Genomic DNA, 19,133 nt, shown 5'->3' with positions numbered 1-19,133 from the left:
GTACCCTAGAAGCCAAGTTTGACTTGATTGTCAAACCCCTATTGATTAAGCTTGATTTGGTTAATGCAGAAGTAGTTAGACTGGGAGGGATGTTGGAATCATTTACTAATCCCAGTATAGGTCACCTAGTTAAGGATAAGGAAGTCGGAGGCCATATTCCCAAGAGTGTTAGTGAGATCACCCCTACGGTTATGTCCAATACTTCTATGCCTGGGGGTCTTTGTGAGAAGGTACCCATTGTGTCTAATCCCCTGTTGAGAACAGGTCGAAATTCGTCTAATTTAGCCTCAGGGAACCAGGTGGCACCTAGTACTGGAAAAGCCAAAATGAATGTCAACTCACACCCTGATTTACCACCGGACTGTGCACCTTACGTGGCAGTACTAACCAATGTCCCCCCAGATAGAGAGACCGGTTACAATAATACATATAGTGAATCCCATGCCTCTTTGAAAAATAAGACTATGAACTGGCTTCATCGAGTGTGGTTTCCCAGTAGCCCTAGCAGACAATATTTTAAGTACCAGAAGAATTAATTGGATAGGTAGCTCGCGCAAGAACTGTAATGGCGATTGTATAGTTGTTAATTTCCGAAACCCTCAACTCGCCTCCACCGTTCTGAGAAGAGGTACTTCCCTCCCCTACCGAGACCATGGGATTTCCCTTCGTCCCCTAGGCTATTTTTATAGGCATTTATATAATCAGCCTAATTCCGATTATATTAGGGCGGGGGTAAGAGACTCTAACCCGCATACTACCTTTAATGTTGCTACGTCCAATAGATTCCAGTCTCTGAGTGGACTGGACTCCAACGACTGACTGGGTCCTGTTCAGAAGAACCCAAGGGATGAAGCTGTTTCCTTAGGAGGTGGGGGAGGCGATGTAATGTTGGGGGTTTCTGACCTTGTGGGACCAAGTACCAACTGTAGCCCTACTGTTGATCCCATTAATGACAACAGACGCTGTGAAGATGGGAGGTTGGTTTCTGGCGATCGGGGTGGATATTCTTCCCTTACTAGTGTCCCTCATGGTAACAGCAGACCAATTTTATTGAGTTCTACGTCCATTAAAAATTCTAACCCCCGGTTATGCTCAATTGTTGGTTGGAATGTAGCAGGTCTCTCATCTAAGGATGCCTGCTTGGGTTGGTTGGAGTTTATTAACGCTTTTAATATTATTTGTTTCCAAGAGACCTGGTGTATCGATCCAATCAATTATAATGGGTTCGCTTCATATCAATTACCAGCTGTGGCATCACCCTTGGGTAGGGCAAAGGGTGGGCTCCTGGTTTTGATCTCAGTGGAAGTTCCCATTATTGTTAAAAAACATGTATTGGTTGGGGTCCATTCCCAGATTCTATGGCTTTGTCAGGAGCACGGGAGAAATATTCTTTTAATAAACTTTTATAACAATATATTTGACAGTAATAGGCACCTGGTAGTGTTAGCTCTTGAGACCGCATTGGCTGACATCATTATGGAGTTTGATATTGATTTTGATTATATTTGGGTGGGAGATTTTAATACTGCTGTTTGTCCCTTTTCCTCTCATAGGGTCTGTGGATCCAATGATAGCCTAGGAGATGATGATCCCCATTTCCCCCACAACAACTATGGGGATGCTTTGAATAAAATCTTGACCACTTATGATCTGGAAATTTTGGTTAACGCGAAAAATGCCTCTGGAGAAATAATCCCTACTTTTACGGGAAGGAATGCAAACTCTGTAATAGATTTTATTTGCATATCCTCTAGTCTTAGTTCATGGTGTTTGACCCCTGTGGTCGTGGATAACGCGCTAAGCGATCACAATTGTATCACCATTGAGACATTTCTCTGGAAGGAGAAGGATGGTCCTAACATTTGTACCATTGTTAATATTGAACCGTATCGACCGAATGGAACCAGAATTAGATGGAAAGGGGATAAAGCGGAGCTTGTGTCAAATTCCATTGTCTCAAGTTGTTTGATAGATATCACTACCATTTTAGAAAGTGAGGAGGTTACCGATGAAATTGTGCATAATTTTACTAACATTAACCATTTTATAGATAACAAATTTACCAAACATGGAAAGGCCAAGTTATATAAACAAAAGGGGTGGTTTGACCATGCTAGTACCATTGCACTTAAGGGGCTTAAAGCCGCTTTGGCAGCCAAGCCAAGAGATAATAGTGTGGCTAGAGATCTTAGAGCCACCTATTAGGCTGCAGTTAAACGCAGGAAGTCCGAATTAAGGCAAGAGGCCTGGGACAAACTAGATCAGGCAGCGGCTACTTCAGATTCCTCTTTATTTTGAGATACGGTTAACTGCCCGTTCCTAAAGGATAAGATGCCCGAACTGACGGCTAACGTCAGTGAGGGAAACTGGGTCTCCCACTTCTCTGTGATCTTCGATTCAGATAGACAGAGGGGTGTGCATGAAGAAGATTGGCCTATCATCCCTCTGAACATTTCTACAGCTGAAGTACAGGGAAGTATTACCTCAAGCAACGGTGGGAAGGCCCAGGGGCCCGATGGGGTGCCAATCGATTTGTATAAATTAGTCCCCGAGTTGTGGGGCCCGTTGTAAACAAATGTTTTTAACGCTGCAGTTTGCAATGGAGTCTCATCTACATGGGAGGAATCCATCATTATTCCTATTTATAAGAAGGGAGACAGGGGTGACGTGAAGAATTATCGCCCAATCTCCCTTCTTGATTCCTCTGTGAAAATCATGAGCAGGGTGCTCCTGGTCAGGTTGGAAGAGTGGGCCGATTCTAATAACATTCTGGCCAATTGCCAATACGGTTTTAGGAAGGGTCGAGGGACCATTGAACAATGTCTCAACCTCGACCTCCTAATTGGGAAATATACGAGGGCTAAGAAAGGCTCTCTTTATCTCTGCTTTGCAGATTTGAGTAGTGCCTTCGGCATGGTGGACCATAGTATTTTATGGGCCAAATTGCTTGATTTGGGGGCACCTGAGGGCATCGTTTATTTCCTGGCACGACTTTATTCCAACCTTAGTACCAGTGTTCGATATGGACCGGGAGGGGAGCGTACCCCTAAGTTTAAGATTGGGCGTGGTATAAGACAAGGGTGTGTTCTTGCCCCCCTACTCTTTACCCTTTTTATAAATGAAGTCGATTCTGCCCTAAAGACGGTGGCGGCAGATGCCCCGAAAATTAATGATTTTAACGTCCCGGTATTACTTTACGCGGACGATGCCGTGATCCTGTCCAGGACTCCTATTGGCCTTCAACGTCTGATGGACAGGTTTTCTCTGTTCATCAAGGACAGAAAGCTGCTGATTAATAAATCCAAAACCCACATCATGGAATGTGGTTTGGGGCGTAATAAACCCCATTCCTATTTCATTGATGGGCATAAGGTGCAAACGGTGAACTCCTTTAACCCCTTCCATGCTCATGACGGAACGATTCCGTCATGAGCATCGGTTGAGCTGTGCTCATGACGGAACCGTTCCGTCATGGCCCCGCCCGCGCTCGAACCCTTCAGCACCGCGGGGGAATCCGCGCAGCGCTGAAGGGGTTAACTACCTTGGCATCAATTTTACTAAGAATGGTTGCTGGTCCAGTGAGATTACCTATGTTCGGGCCAAGATGGCTAAATGTGCACATGGGGTGTTCAAGTTTGCTAGTAAAATTGGGGATAAACGGATTAAAGACATGTTAACAATTTATCAAATGAGATGTCTTTCGATTGCCCTTATGGTGCTGGGGTTTGGGGTCACTATTCGGCCCGGAGTCTCCAAGTGGAGGAAAATCTCTTTCTTAAGAGACTTTTGTGTCTGCCCATATCTGCCTCTAACGATCTGGCGCATAAAGAGCTTGGGATTCAACACCTCTCAGACCAAATTACCTTAAGACCATTAATGTTATGGCGTGCCATCTGATCGAAGGAAGAGTCTTCCCTAAATAGAGCTATCATCCGAGACTGTTTCTTAACCGATGACCACTTGAAGATTCCCTGGATTAAATTTGTTGTCAATAGTTTTTTAGAGATCTATGGATTTGATATCAGAAAGGACATGTATGCTGCTTCTAGTCTGTCTAAGGGTGAGATGAGGACCATCTTTATGAGTCATAAATCAGAGAGGCGGGAGAGGATTGGTGGCCATTCTTCCACATGTATGCTCTATGGAAGATATAGTGAGACTGTGGGCTACCAACCCTATTTGAGTTATGTTACTAGAGCTTCCCACCAGTTTGTTTTAACCAGATTAAGGTTGGGGATTGTGCACCATTTGGTGGCCTTCCCCTGTATTAAAAAATATCCGATTGGCCCATGTCCATGTGATCATTCATCCGCACAGAGCACTATGCATTTTTTATTGTTATGTAAATTCTATGGTAACTTTCGTTCAGCCTTCTTAAAACCTATTTTTATGAAGTATGGAATCCGAAATATTCATGATTCTATGAAGCTGCTTTTTAATCCAAATCCTGATGTCTGTTTTTTTACTGCTACCTTTCTCCTACAAGCTGTTAAAGCAAGGACTAGCATGATATTTTAACAGTTTTTTAATCCTGTATTCTGTACTGTATATTTAATTTATGGTTATTATTATTTGTTTTTGATGTATGTATGTATGTGCTTTTATGGACTTTGTGTCTAAGCTCCGAATAAAGCCTTATGAAATGAAATGAGTGAAAGGGAGGGTAGATGAGCAAAAGAATGGATGGATGAGTGAAAGGCTGGGTGGATGGATGAGAGAAAAAATGGGTGGATAAGTGAAAGGATGGATGAGTGATAGGGTCAATGGATGGATTCATGAGTGGATGGGTGGGTGGGTGAAGGGATGGCTAAGTGAAAGGGGGATGGAGAGAAAGGGAGGATGGATGGATGAATGAAAGTATGGATGAATGATTGACAGGATGGATGGGTGAATGGGTGTATGGATGAGTGAAAGGAAGTATGTAAGGATGAATGAGTGAAATGCATAGATGAATGAAAGGGAGGGTGAAGAACTGGGAGGAAGGATGGAAGGATGAGAGAAATTGGGAATGGATGGACGAATGGACAGATAAGTGACTGGATGAATGGATGGAAGGATGAGTAAGTGAAAGGATGGCTGGATCTGTAACTGATCTCCTTGGAAGGGGGGGCACACCGGGGGAGAAGGAGGGGACAGGGGCGCACTGACATGGGGATGGGGGGGAGGGGACGAGTTGGGGTTGGGAGGGAAGGTACCCTTAATGAACACGAGGACCCGTGGTGTAATGAACAGTCATTGTTGTTTTGGAAAATAATAAAAAATGTTTCAACAAGAAGTGAAAGGATGGCTGGATAGGTGAAAGGGTACATGGGTGGATGGATGGCTGGCAGTGTGGATAAATGAGTAAAAAGATGGATGGGTGAAAGCGTGGATGGATGGATGATGGATGGATGAGTGAAAGGGTGGATGGAGGAATGGATGAGTGAAAGGGTGGATGGAAGAATAGATGATGGATGGGTTTGGAAATGGTTGAATAGGTTTAGATATGGATGGGTACACAGATGGAAGGACAGAATGAATGGTGAAAGACTGAATGATGAATGAAAGAATGAATGGATGCCACACCCGGGTTGACTGAACCCGCCATCCAAAACCGACACATGACGTCAGGCAGCAAGCATGCAACTCGGGCTTCAAAATGCTCCTCTCCTTTTGCCTGCCAAAAAACGCAGAAACAAATTCCTTGTACGGCACCATGGTACCACAAGAGACGTTCCACCGTTGTGCCGCAGGGCGGCATTGCTCCCATGCCACCGGGAAGCAGCGCAAGCAGCCCTCCACCTGCCCCGAGACCATGACAGATGCGGGAGGGCATGGCTCTGAGCAACCCTTCTGCAAGGAAAAGTGGCCAAGACAACATAACATGCACTTGCAGACAACAGCACTGACGTGACTCGAGGCCCTTCCACCACAAATTTTTTTTCTTTTAATATTTTGCACCCTACGATTATTGCGCCCTGGGCAACGGCCCCTTGGCCCCGCCCACGCTACATCACTGCCTACCAATATGGATGTCAACTGACTCTTACACCTTGTAACCCTCATTGTCTTAAGTGACATTTCCTACACATTGACTTTCACAATTATGAGTCATTGTCTCTATATAATATGTGTGTAATGTAACACACTCCGATACCCTGTCGTACATTCTTTGGATGAGTAGCACTATAAAATAAAATGAATACACATGAGAGAGTCTATGTGTTGGTTAAGGGGCACCATTGGAGGAGGGTAGCAAGGCCAGACTGGCCGTACCTGGCATCCGGTATTTCTCTCGGAAGCTGGAAGGGGAGACTGGGTTTGTTACTGGGGCTGGCACTGCAAATTTCCTTGCAAATCCAGAAGTTTTCAGTCAACAATAAAAGTGTCACAATAACTCTGGTGACTAATGTAACTGCTGGAAAGAGATGGGAGTTTTGTTTAGTGGCAGTTTTGAATCATCTAAGGTAGCACAGAGGGTTAATATACCTGCTGCAAAGAATGTGTACCATGCATATCAAAGAATAGTATTTTATATGCAGAGCTCAGTGGGTTACTGCTTTTGCCACTAAGATTCTTTTGTTACTGTGCAGTTCATAAGAACATACGTAATCTAGCCCAGTGTGCTTTGATCTGCCATCAAAAAGCTGCATGCAGGCTGCATGGTACTGCTTATGTTTTCTTCCCAGGTTTTCATTATCCTGAGGTTGCTAAAAAAAGGTTTGTTTGGGTAGTAATAAATTCTCATCATTAAAGTCAATGCTAACTACTGTGTTATGTTCTGAATCCAGAGTTTGAGGTTCTTCAGACCAAGCACTCCTGCAAAATGCCTACCAGTATAGGTGACGTGCATCCTACACCTTGTAGTCCCCGCTGCCTGTTATGCAACACTTTCTATACACTGCTTTACACATGTATGATTCACTGTCTCTGTATGTGTGTGTGTGATGTAAAGTGCTCTGGCACCCTACACTGGTATGAGAGGCGCTATAAAACAAATGAAATACATGTGAGTGAGAGGCACTGTTGGTGATAGATTTGTGGATCTCTGTTCTTAAAAATGTTAAGCCTAAGTTAGACTCCAGTCCTATCTTGGCCTCGGACAAATTCATTCACTGAATAGAGTTCTTGCTGGATACAGTTATTCCTGTTAAAACCAGCTATAAAATGAGAGAGAAAATGTATCTGTGGTACTCTCCCAAGCTTCAATCACATAAGCAATCCTGTAAAAGATTGGAGAGGAACTGGAGGAAAGACTACAATGGACTGAGTAAACAGAAACACAGAGACTCTATAAAACCCTATCAAATGGAAATAAAAAAAGCACAGGCACTCTACTATGAAGGTGCTAATAATGCAGCAGCTAATACTCCCAGGGAAATTTTTCGCATCGCGAAGAACCTCCTAGAGGTCCCTGGTTCGGGAATATCTTCTGAGGTCTCCCCTGATCGTTGCAATGAACTTGCTGAATTTTTTCAAGGAATAATAAAAAATATTTATACTTCATTTCCAGGCTCACCATGTCTTTGTGACCTCTACTAACGGACATGCCCCAACCTTACACAGAGCATGTATTGGAGGAACTTCCAACTATGAATTTGGATACTTTGTCAGAAATGTTCTCCCAAATAAAATCAGTCTTCCTCCCCCCCCCCCCCTTGACCCGGCTCCTCCCCATTTTCTTAGTAAAGCCAAAGACGTGATACTCCGAGTCATCCTGGAGGTGATTAATTGGTCTATCTCCACCGGCTAAGTTCCATCATCCTGGAAACATGCCATGGTGAAGTCATTACTCAAAAAGCCGAGCTTAAACCCAGATGACTTAGGTAACTATCGTCTCATCTCTCTGCTTCCTATGATCACTAAGATCTTGGAAAAGTATGTCAACACACCCCTCTCTGATTTTTTAGCAACCCATGGCCGGTTTTCGCCATCAACATGGAACCAAAATTGCCCTTCTTGCCGTGGTTGAAGAATCTAAGAAAATCCTTGATCAGGGAGGTGAAGTAGCTATTATCCTCCTTGATCTAAGTTCGGCATTTGACACAGTCAACTTTGACATTCTCCTAAACAGACTTAGGAGGGTTGCTGTCTCAGGTGGTGTTATCACCTGGCTCCGGTCTTACTTAGATGGTAGAACATTCCAGGTCTTCTCAGGGGAGTCCACTTCTAGGAGCCTATCGCTCAGCTGTGGAGTCCCCCAGGGCTCGTCGCTGAGCCTCACATTGTTCAATGTATACATGACACCACTTGCTGATATTATCTTTCCTTATGGGATTAAGATAGTCACGTGTGCTGATGATATGCAGCTGGTAATTGCCCTCAACGATCCTTGGAACCTCCCGTCTGATCTTGAATCCTGTTTGGAGAAAGTGACCACCTGGATGGAAAACTCCTGTCTCAGGCTCAATGGAGGAAAAACCGAACTAATGCTCCTGGGCAATGCGTCTAGCATTGATCTTAAACAGACATGGCCAATCTGTCTTGGCCTGCCCTAATCCATAACACTAAGATCAAAAGCCTGGGCTTCTGGCTGGACAACTCTTTTAAATGTGATCATCAAGCAGTAAAATTGGCAGGAGCCTGCTTCGGCACTCTCAGACTGCTTCAGAAAGTCCTCCCTCTCCTTCCTATGGGGGCAAGGAGAATCCTGGTCCAGGTTTTGGTCCTTTCTCATTTGGACTGTGGCAATTCTCCTTACCTAGGAGCACCTAAAGCAACGATAAGGAACTCAAAGTCGTGCAAAACTGCGCTGCCCGGCTGTTGCTCAGGATTCCTACAACTCAGTCGGTTAAGCCAGCTCTGAGGACCTTACACTGGTTGCCAAATCTGGAAAGAGTAAAATTCAAATCTCTGTGTATAGCCCACAAGACTCTATGGGGAAGGGCCCAGTAATCAACTGCTCCCTCAATACCTTTTACCGCCCCAGGAAATGTCTTCGCTCGGCTAATCTTAACCTCTCAGCCCTTCCCAAAATTAAGAGGGTAAGAAGAGGATGAATATCTTTCTCTTACAACTTAGTAGACTCTGGAACACCCTGCCCCCTTACCTTCACTCGGAACCTCGCCTTCTCCCCTTTCGAAAACTTCTTAAAACATATTTATTTCACCCTCTCTCCCTATAACTCGCTCAGTCCTCCTCCTGTTTGGCAGCTAGTGCTGGTATGCCTCAGGGTAGCTATGCGCTTAACAAATGCTGAATAATAATAATAATAGTGAGGGAATCATTGAAGAGCCCCCTCAAAGATTGTTGTATCCTGGTGCACAGTAAAGTCATCATTTACTACGCTTTAGAAGTTAATACAATTGATATATAATGACAAATGTATTGTAGAATGCACTGTGTTTTCCAAAATATTTCTTGGGGTGGCGAAAACAAAGGCTGTAGGCTGTCAGTTTTTTTGTAACACACAACTTTTAAATGTCTGCAAATGAACTGTGCAAATGTTTCAAACCATAGCAGTTAGGAAACCACAAATGAACCACTTGTTTCCATTTCAGAAGTGTGCTGGAAACAGAGTTTTAATAGGATCAAAACAATCAAGACATTTTACTTGGGGAGGTTCAAAAGATACATATTTGCTGAAACCAGATTTCCACATATTAGTATTTGTGCGCTATATAGTTTACTCAGTAAAACTGCATGTTGCTATTTTGATCCCATTCAATAGAAAATGTTCTGTATGTAAAAGACAGTGCCTCCTTCTTCCCTACAATTATGCTTTAACAGTGTATACAGTTTCTAGTCTGTAACACACTTCTGTGCATCAGTGAGAATCTGCAGTTTACAGCCCACAGAAAAGAAACAGCCCAATCAGTATACTAATTCCAATATACAGGTAAAGTAAGGAGGGCTGATATATGGCTAGCCATGGCATTATATAGTAATGTCAACTCCGATCTAACCACTCTGACCCACAATACTACCATAACACTCACCAGTGTGCAGCCAATTATAGCTCATGCAGGCTGGTCAATAAATCCCTTTTCCTGCTTAATGCTCTTACCCTCACACAAGACCCGTCTGCTATGGGTCTTATCCATTACTCCGTACTGTACGGGCCCCTATGGAAGTCATCACCAGCTGAACACAAATGGAATACCTGCAGTGATCTGACACATAAAGCTGGCCACTCGGAGGACTGCACTCTAGTCCAGTACTGCAGGTCCCAATGAGCTACATCCTATGCGTGCCGCTTTACATCTCACAATGGCACTGATGTGTCTGTAAAACGTACCTTTTGTCCCGAAGCTTTGTCCTGAATTTTGAGCTTCTGTCCTAAATGTTTGTCCTGAATTTTGACCTTTTGTCTTGAATTTTTACACTAATCATCCTGAATGTGCACCCATGCCAGTTGGTCACCCTACTCCCTAATCACATAACTTCCCGCTGTCTCATTTCTCCCTTTCACGGCATCTGCCAGCTCTCTTCGCCATCGTGAAGTAAATCACGGCAACTTTGCTTTATTACTTTCCTCATCTCCACCTCCCCAAACACCCTTCCTCTCGAGTTTGACTTTGTTTCTAATGCAGGTTCTTGCCAGCTTATCTTGGTGCAGTCTGTTCTCTAATTCTTGTTTTCCTCATTCTGCAATATTATTATACTTTATACAAGTACCTCAGAGAGCAGCACATGCCAGCTCAGTACAGGGAGCCTCTCCCAGAGCTCTGAACGTCCCAGTTCTGCCCGTGAAACTCTGATAGGTTGCAGAACGCCTCAGCTCTTGTGACACCCTCCGAGAACACACTGTTGCGATGTGTATCTGACAGGTCACAGAAACCCCCTGTGCTGTGTGTTAGCCTCTTGTATGGCTCACAGTTACAAAGATCCAGCTCTGTTCCTGAGCCTCTCTCGCGTCTCAAAACCCCCCAGCTCGGTTAATGAGCCCCTCGAAGTCTCAGGAAATCCCTGATCTGTTAGTGTGCATCTTTCAGGCTCCAGTAGTTCCCAGATGTGCAAGACACCAATTGTAGGCCACAGTTCTGCCCACGAGCCTCTTGCAAGACTCAAATAAAAGGCATCGTTATTTACAGTGCCGATAGGTTAAACTCTCGCTAATGCGAGACCTATTTACATTGCAAATGCTTGTTTTTATAGTCCCAGGCCAATTTTTGATCCCAATCCAAACGTGGGCATGGGTGGGAGGACTGAGGGAGGGTTCAGCGGGGGGAGGGAAGTTCGAATTTGTATAGCAGTGTTGTGGTGCTACAATGTATTATTTTGTGTTTGCTTAATCTGCAATTAAAAGAGCATTAAAAAAGAGAAAGAATGAGGTGTCTTCTAAGACAAAATTCAGGGCTTCGGGAATATTTACCTAATTTCTTTTCATTCTTCAAAAAAAAAGGGGGAAATGACAAATACACAGTAAGTTTTGGTTTTATTAACGGCTACGATTTTTCTAGGGCGCAGGTTGGAAGTGTTGTAAGGCGCAAGGAGTGTCTTTTGCTAGAGCCAATGCTCAGATCTCCCACTGTTATTTTTTTTATAATTTTTTTTTATATTTTTGCACAGCGCAAACTTGGCAGAGCACATAGAGAGGGTTACATGAGCACCGGAAAAATGTTAGTTACCATTTGATTTCTTTTGAACAGGGCGAGTTTTGAGTGCTTTGCCCAGAATCACAGGATGTTGACACAATGCCAGGACTAGAAGTTGGTTCCCCAGTAGTTTCTTAGTAGACAGATCTAGGAGCAAGGTCACATCTCCAATCTACTGACCGTAGTGACAGGCATGATCAAATAAGAAAAGCGAAAGGAATGCACTCTGTAGTCCGTCTCGTGATGTGACCGCTGAGCAGGCGACGGTCCCCTGAATCGAGCCTGTGCGGCACTCTATGTTCTTGCAGAGGAGCAGAAACGCGTCTGTTATGAGATTTCCCTACTAGTGAGTCACGGAACCTTTGCAATGGATTGAGCTCGTGGCAGGGGTGATAGATCCACCTCCCACAAAAGGGGAACTAGTGAGTGTACGCTGTGGAGGCGGACTCTACAAAATACGCTCCGCTGAGCGGTGTGGACTGCTCGTCCGTTTCAAGGCACTCAGCCCTCTCTGAAAAAAGCGGGTGGGCACCGACGCTGATTTTGGCGGCACGGACTTGCATTACAGCAAGAGAGAAAGGCAGAATAGAGAATATGAGGAGGGGGAATAGAAAGCTGGAAGAATGACAAAGAAAAGTTAAGAACGCGTGAGAGTGAGGTCGAGAGACATTAAGTGTGGGTGGTTTGAGGAAAAAGCACGATGGAGAATCACAAAACTATGCAAATTCGGTATTGGGAAACCCTGGCTCTCGGCACGCAGTACTCCTAAGAAAAACTTCCAGCCTTTGCATTTTTTTAAACAAACAATTTGAGCATTGCAAGTCAAAACTACTGCAGGTGGCGCACAAAACTAGGGAACAAAGGCTTAGCTGTCAGTAGGCCGGGATGTGCAGGGACACTTGCTGCGACCAAAGGATTGAGGGACTTGCTATACCCCCAAAATGTCAACTATTACCCCATTAAGGGCTGGGGGGCATGTTCCTGCTTGTACTGGGCCGGTGGCACCCTTTCTATGCCACTTGTCGCCGGGTGTTTCCAGCCATACTTTGACTAAGACTTGGCCAAGGCACGGTGCCCGTGTGTAGACCTTACCACAGACGTCACCACAGACGAGCGCCCTGACCCACAGCAGCGCACGAGGATTGCGTCCAGTGTCTAGTAGGTCAGAGGTTAGACGCTCGTGCGTCCTGGTAGAGCAGCCTGTAACCACTTCCCCCTTTTCTAAGGCGATGATTGTCTGAGGCAGAACTAGGGTAAAGGTTACTGGAGGCTGCCAGCCGGGACACCGCGCCAAGCGTCACGTGGAGGGTGCAGCGTGCTCGAGCGCAGCGTGTTCAAACGTCAACAGGGGGAAGAGCTCTGTCAAAAGTGACGCGGGGTCACGAGAGCCCGTTCGGGGCAGTTACTTAGAAAAAGCAAGAATACCCTTCACCTAATTTGGAGGGTGCCACCCTACTTGGACTACTGGTCTCTCTACCCACAGGTGAACTGCCTTCCACAGACTCAGGACCGGCTTTAGGGCGGTGCGACCAGTGCCACCGCACCGGGTGCTGGCTTCCTGGGGTCGCCGTGTTTGCAAGTTTATTATGTTTTTGAAGCACCTGCTGCAGCGTTTCTTTCCTCCAGCAGTTACCAGGCCTCACAAAAATGTCAAGATAACTCATGTTATTAATTATCTTTGTGGAGAGAGATCAGCTTTTTGTATAGTTGAGGTTCTGACCTCTGTGAAGTTAGTGCAGAGGGTTAATATGCCTGCTGCAAAGAACGTGTACCAAGTTGATTACAGAGGGCATATAATGTAAACAGATCAGCAGGTTACTGCTTTTAAAAGAGACATCCTTTTGTTACTTGCAATTTATAACTTAAAGTCCTAATATTCAACAGTGAGCTATCAACTTTCATCATAGAACTGCATACACACTGCAAAGCATACAATAGAACATTGATTAATGCTGCATAAATGGTTAATTTGACTAGAAATCGAATCTTATTATTATAGAAAACTCCCAACTATGCGGTTTCTTTTTCGACTCTGTGTGTGTGCTTCTCCACACCAAGCACTCAACCTATACTGCCCACCAGTATGGATGACATGTGACTCCTACACTTTTAGTCCTTTGGCTTATGTAAACATTTCCTATACTCTGATTTAAATACGTATGATTGTCTCTGTGTAATGTGTGTGTGATGCAAAGTGCTCTGACACCCTACACTGGTATGAGTGGCGCTATACAACTAATTCAATGTATCTGAAAGAGAGTGGTTATGGAGACTGTTAAAGGTTGCTAGTGAGAGAATCCGTGGTGGAGGTGGACATGGGGGGGCACCAACAAACACTGTCGCACAGGGCGCCACCTTCGCTAAAGCCGGCCCTGCTCAGACTTCAATAGAATCGCCCCTTCCCCCCTTTTGAAAACAAGTGGCACCCTCCAAAAAATCGTAATCTCCATAGTTTTTACACAGAATTTACAGCCAACGTGGCCCTAAAGGCATTAGAGCGCTTTACACGAGGACCAGACGTTACAAACTTTTTGGAAAAAAATATGCACATAAAGTGAATTTCCCCAGGATCACAGGATGGTGAGCTAAGATAGGAACCCTTACCCACATCCCCAGTTCTGCAGTTTTAGCCACTACGCCACATCTCCATTAATGTCAATGGTATCACCCCCCCCCCCCCCCAAACATCTCAGTCTCACCCTTCTTAGTGATTCAAAGCACTGAGAAGTATGCTTAAAATGAATACTTAGCCAGAGCAATAGGGATAATAAAAAAATTAAAAAAATCGAACACTTGCACACGTTACATTAAAAACACAAAATGAAGCTACTCGGCGGCACCCCATTGAGAGAATCCCCCTTAGAAAGAGAGGAATCTTTGGATTTCGGGGAATGAAGGCTAGTGTGGGAAAAAATAGAAGGAAATCACTTAGGGGCAAAAATGCGTAAATTCCACAGCTGTTTTTTTCTAGCTTAGAAAGGGGAGTTTGAATAATAAAATCTTAAATCAGATACCATTGTATTCTTAGTAACAAATGACTTGCTCTGCATGCTTCATTTTGGAAACAAGATTGTTCGCAGCCAGTTGAGCATGTAAGTCCGGAGGCTGTGAAGAAGATGCCTGTTCTAACACGGCCTGGATTATTGGGAGATGGAACCGCTTCAGAGGAAAGGCATAGGCCCAAAACACGGATGGCAGCTTAGACACAGTACAGACCTCGGATACTTGGACTGTGCAGTGTCTCTAATGTGCTATACAGTTTGATATGCAGGGTTTTAAGTGGGATGAAACAACTGGGGGTTCTCTCAAAGGGGGTTCTCTCAAAGGGGAGTGGCTTATGTAATTAAGGGTGTGGATTAAAACGTCTAAGCTAAAAACCTGTGCTGAGCATAATGTGCTGGCCGACTTTTGCTTTTTCTGTCATTACATTCAGATATATAATACAACAAGTAACATTACACCTACAACAAGCCAGGACTATTGGCTTAGCAAATGGTTGTTAGTTGCATAAGATAAATAAGCAACAACTATGCCTTCGTTGTATAAAGTATTGAAAATGCTTCAGTTCTGTTATGATGAGACTATGAAAGACCTACAGTGAATCTGTCTGAAGTTGCATCAAAAGCAGTCAAGGGTGGACCTGCTTTTTTTTCTCCACCCTGAAGGTGAGGGCAACAACGGAGAACCAGACAGGGACCCGTTTCCGCACCTGCTTTTTAGAACGTTTGGTACTGAGCACCGGCAGGACCCGGCCCACTTAAAGCCTTGTGGATATGTATATGTTATGCATACCTGCCAACTAGAAGAACAATCTCACAGAGTGAGGAGGGGAAGGGGCCTTGGAGGAGGCAGGGCCTCATGCCAAGAAGTACCTACGAGGCACTTTTGAACTCTACCTGCCCCAAGGCCCCCTCCCCCCCCCCCCGCAAAAAGGTGTGCTGAGCCTAATGCCGATGTCCTGGGGTGTTTTCACACCCCTTATTGGACGTTGCCAGTTCAAAGCCTTGTAAATGAGCTGGAACTATTTACAGTGGTTTTCAGCTCGTTTTCTCCGCCACCGTGTGATATCAGCTCCTTACTGGGAGACCATGTGATGGGAGCCAATATCATGTGTCACACTGTGGCACCGAGTGAGTTGACAGGTATGGTTATGATATGAGTATTTTTAGAGCGCTCATCTCTCCCGGGAGGGTATTCAGGCGATAAATAAGACGGGAACTGAGCTGGCCGAGTCTGGGGTCCTGATAAAGAGCCATGTAATCAGTTGCTTGTGAAATCTAAGGGCTGAAGCGGCAACTCTGATTTGCAGGGAGAGGTCGTTCCAGGCCTAGGGTGTGAGGTATGAGAAGGCGCAACAACCAGCTCTGCTGATGCGAGGGATGTGAGCGAGCAGGTGATTGGCCGATCGCAGGCAGAGCTAATCTTTGCTCAGATAGGTCCCTGGAAGGAAAAACACTGGCACCCAGGCTGCGGAGAGTCACTAAAGCAAGAAGCAACAGGGAGTCCAGGTTCTATTCACAGGCCCGTTGCTACCACCCGCAGTGACTGCCTCTGAGCACAAACATTTCTGTGCATCCCTAACCCACCTTAATTACTCAGATCTTACCTTCTTCACACTGGTGACAAGATGGTGGTGGTGCAGTAATGAGGTGTGGAAATGTAGGATGGCAGGGGTGAAAGGAGGTTTAGAGGGGAATTGTGTGAGTTAATAGGTGCTAAACACGGTGCCTACAGTGTATTAAAAGGAAAAAGATTAAAAGCAGTTTTAGGAAGTCACTGCAGCCCGGTCAGTTGGAGACTCCTGCATGGACAACCTTCATGCAGGCAGGTCAGTGACCCCCTCTAAAGGGTGGCACCCTGAGCCTGGGCACAGCTCGCTAATGCCAAAAGCCGACCTCGATAGTAGTTTTCTGGTCAGGGTGTGGAAGTTGATGCAGCTGTTGAGGAAAGAGAGGCCTACATTGTGCAATGCTTTGTACATGTGGGAGAGGACCTTAAAGAGTGCTCGTTTGTGTACAGGGAGCCAGTGAAGCACTTTGAGGTGTGGGGTGATGCATGTGCGTGGGGTGCCTGAGAGGGAGTCAGGCCATTGCGTTCTGCACAACCTGTATATCATGGTTACTCACAAACATTCTTCCAGGGGCCAAAAAGTTTTTGTCTGTGATGTGACCGAGGGCTGCATTGATCCCAGCAGTGTGGCGGTCAGGAGCGGTGGGTTCCAGGTTGGAAGGGGGTGGTGGTGCCAGTAAGGTGGGTGTAGGGGAAGCGAAGCATATACTTCTAGTGGCCGAAAACCTGGAATTAATATCGGCTTGCCCACTTAACCAAAATGTATGATCCTAGGTAATTGTTTTATTTCAGTTTCCCTCCTTTTTTAATTATCACACATAAACAGACGTTGAAATACATGACTACAGGATATGTACTGTACAAAACCTTCTTCTGTATTTGATTTAATAAACTACAATATTGTTTATGTATATCAGGAACCTAGCCCAAAGAGGTCACTTGACAAATGACTTGCTTCTTAGTTCGCTACTGAGAGTTTTGTCAGGGTGTGGGGTGGGGGGGTGTGGGGGGGGGGAGACTAAATGCTTGAAAATGTATGTTTGAAAACTATTGCTTTAAAAAAAAAAAATCCTTAATGCACTGATATAATGTCATGTACTAAGGCGAAACTGTTGTGTATTGAATGAAAAACCTTTTATTAATTTTGAAAAGACCTTATCATATTTTAACACTTTCTGATACAAGATGTCTTTAAAATTAAAGGTGTTTCTATAGTTAAGCGGGGCAAAATAACCTAGTTACTTCCTTTCTTTAACTTCAATTAACCTTTAAATAAAGGCTTGCCCGTTTATTTAACTTCTTTCTCAAAGCTAGTGCTGAGTTGAGAACCCAGTGCTGCTGTTGAGCAGGGGGCCGCATGTAAAGCCGGTCAGGAGGGCTGAATGGGCTTCCGGGCAATGTATCGCTGCTGTATATGATGTATTTTAGTAGCATTTTTACATCCTTTTATACCTCTGAGAAGACGCTGAAGTGCATTATTGACAGGTATCATCCACACTATAGTTGAGTGCTTTGTTCGAAAAGTGTAGAACTGCAGAGCGGTCTATGTGGGAGGTATTTTCGAATCATACGTGAATGACCACAATGGTGTTCTATAATATGTTAAGCCCCTATCGCTAGGAGTATAGGAGTAGAAAGAGGAGTGAGAGATAGAATATACGAACTATATATTTATGTGCAGTTGTTCTGCGTTACTGTGGGTCTCTTCTATAAAATCCACTCCTTAGGACCAGGGCAGTCTACTTCATCGGTGGTGCAGCGAAGGTGCCAAAGGCCCTAATGCAAGCAAAGAAAATGGCCCCCCTGCCTGGATTGAGCGGGTCTTTGGGGCATCTGGGCCATGGTGCCACTGCATCTCCTGCATCGTTGATAGCTACGCCCTTGCACGGCATACACTGTACACAGACAGTCATGATTGATGCTCTTTGTAGTAACCTGGAGTGAGAGGAGAGCAACCCACATGTGTGGACTGTATACAGCCAGCTGTGGTAAAAGAGCTCAGCGTCCATCCAACACCATGGACAAGTCACCACCAGGCAGGCACAGCAGAAGCGGAGTGACTATAACTTTCCTTAGAGTAAACTTAAGAGCTAAAGAGGAACGACTCACAGGTGTGCACTTGTTACAGACACCCAGGTCCCTCTCTCTAGGGTCTCCAGTGTCAAGAAGAGAGGGATATATGTGACAAAGTCTGGTAGAGTGCATTCAGTAAAGATGCAATTTGTTCTTTCCTATTGCCATCAGCTGCCACGCCTCGAATCTGCTTTCTTTGCAATACTAGATTGTGGCACAACATGGTCTTAGTTCATGTCTCTGGGATGCCAGGTCCTCTCCCTTGAAGGAGGAGATGTGGTTTAGTAGCCAATTTGTTGCCCTTGGCATCTGGGTTCTGGATTTTAACTGCACCTTCGAGTACATCACCAACTATCTGTGCCTCAGATTCTTGTATATGCAAAAAAACCACACAGTTCTGTGTACAGCACTTCATGTTCAGGATGCTCTTGCTACAATGAAAATGTCCTCTACAAAGTGATTTGCTGCTGCTTGAGCCAGGTGAACCCCATCCCAGCCCCACAAAGAGTGATACTAACTAGCATGAAGGTGGTTTATGCTGGTACCTGGGACTGTGCATACCTAGTTATGCCTGGCAATGGTCAGAACTGAAACCATGAGTGTATTTTACTAACACAGGGGCATATTTATGAGATTAGTCACAAGCAACGCGTCGACGCAAATATAGAAGGAAGACTATAGATTTTATCGACATCTGCTTTCCGAACTATTAAGTGGCACTACTACCTAGGAAAGGAGTTGATCTTGATCATATGTCTTCCATCTTTGCTGATAAGAAAACATTGTTTCTTACTATTTTTTCCCCATGTCTTTGTTTGTCGAGTACTAATAATTATGTACATTGAAGTATGTTTTGAAAATGTTTATATTTTTGTGATATATGAATTTGTTATTGTAATAAGCTATATGATTTGTTTTTAAATAAAATACATTGTATTTCAGTATATGAATATTGGATTAGGCTCTAACTTGGGT

At 44.7% G+C, this 19,133-nt stretch overlaps 1 protein-coding gene across 1 annotated transcript in view; it reads right to left on the bottom strand.

The window, feature by feature from the left end:
• The window catches only part of SLC27A1 (solute carrier family 27 member 1), a 216,011-nt gene that overhangs the window by 156,850 nt on the left and 40,028 nt on the right, over positions 1 to 19,133 (bottom strand). The gene's annotated exons all lie outside the window — the stretch shown is intronic.

The sequence above is a fragment of the Triturus cristatus genome, chromosome 4_1 (genome assembly GCF_964204655.1).
Source record: "Triturus cristatus chromosome 4_1, aTriCri1.1, whole genome shotgun sequence".
NCBI classification, from domain to species: domain Eukaryota; kingdom Metazoa; phylum Chordata; class Amphibia; order Caudata; family Salamandridae; genus Triturus; species Triturus cristatus.
The sequence above is the reverse complement of the archived record's forward strand: the minus strand, read 5'-3'. Positions and strand labels throughout refer to the sequence as shown.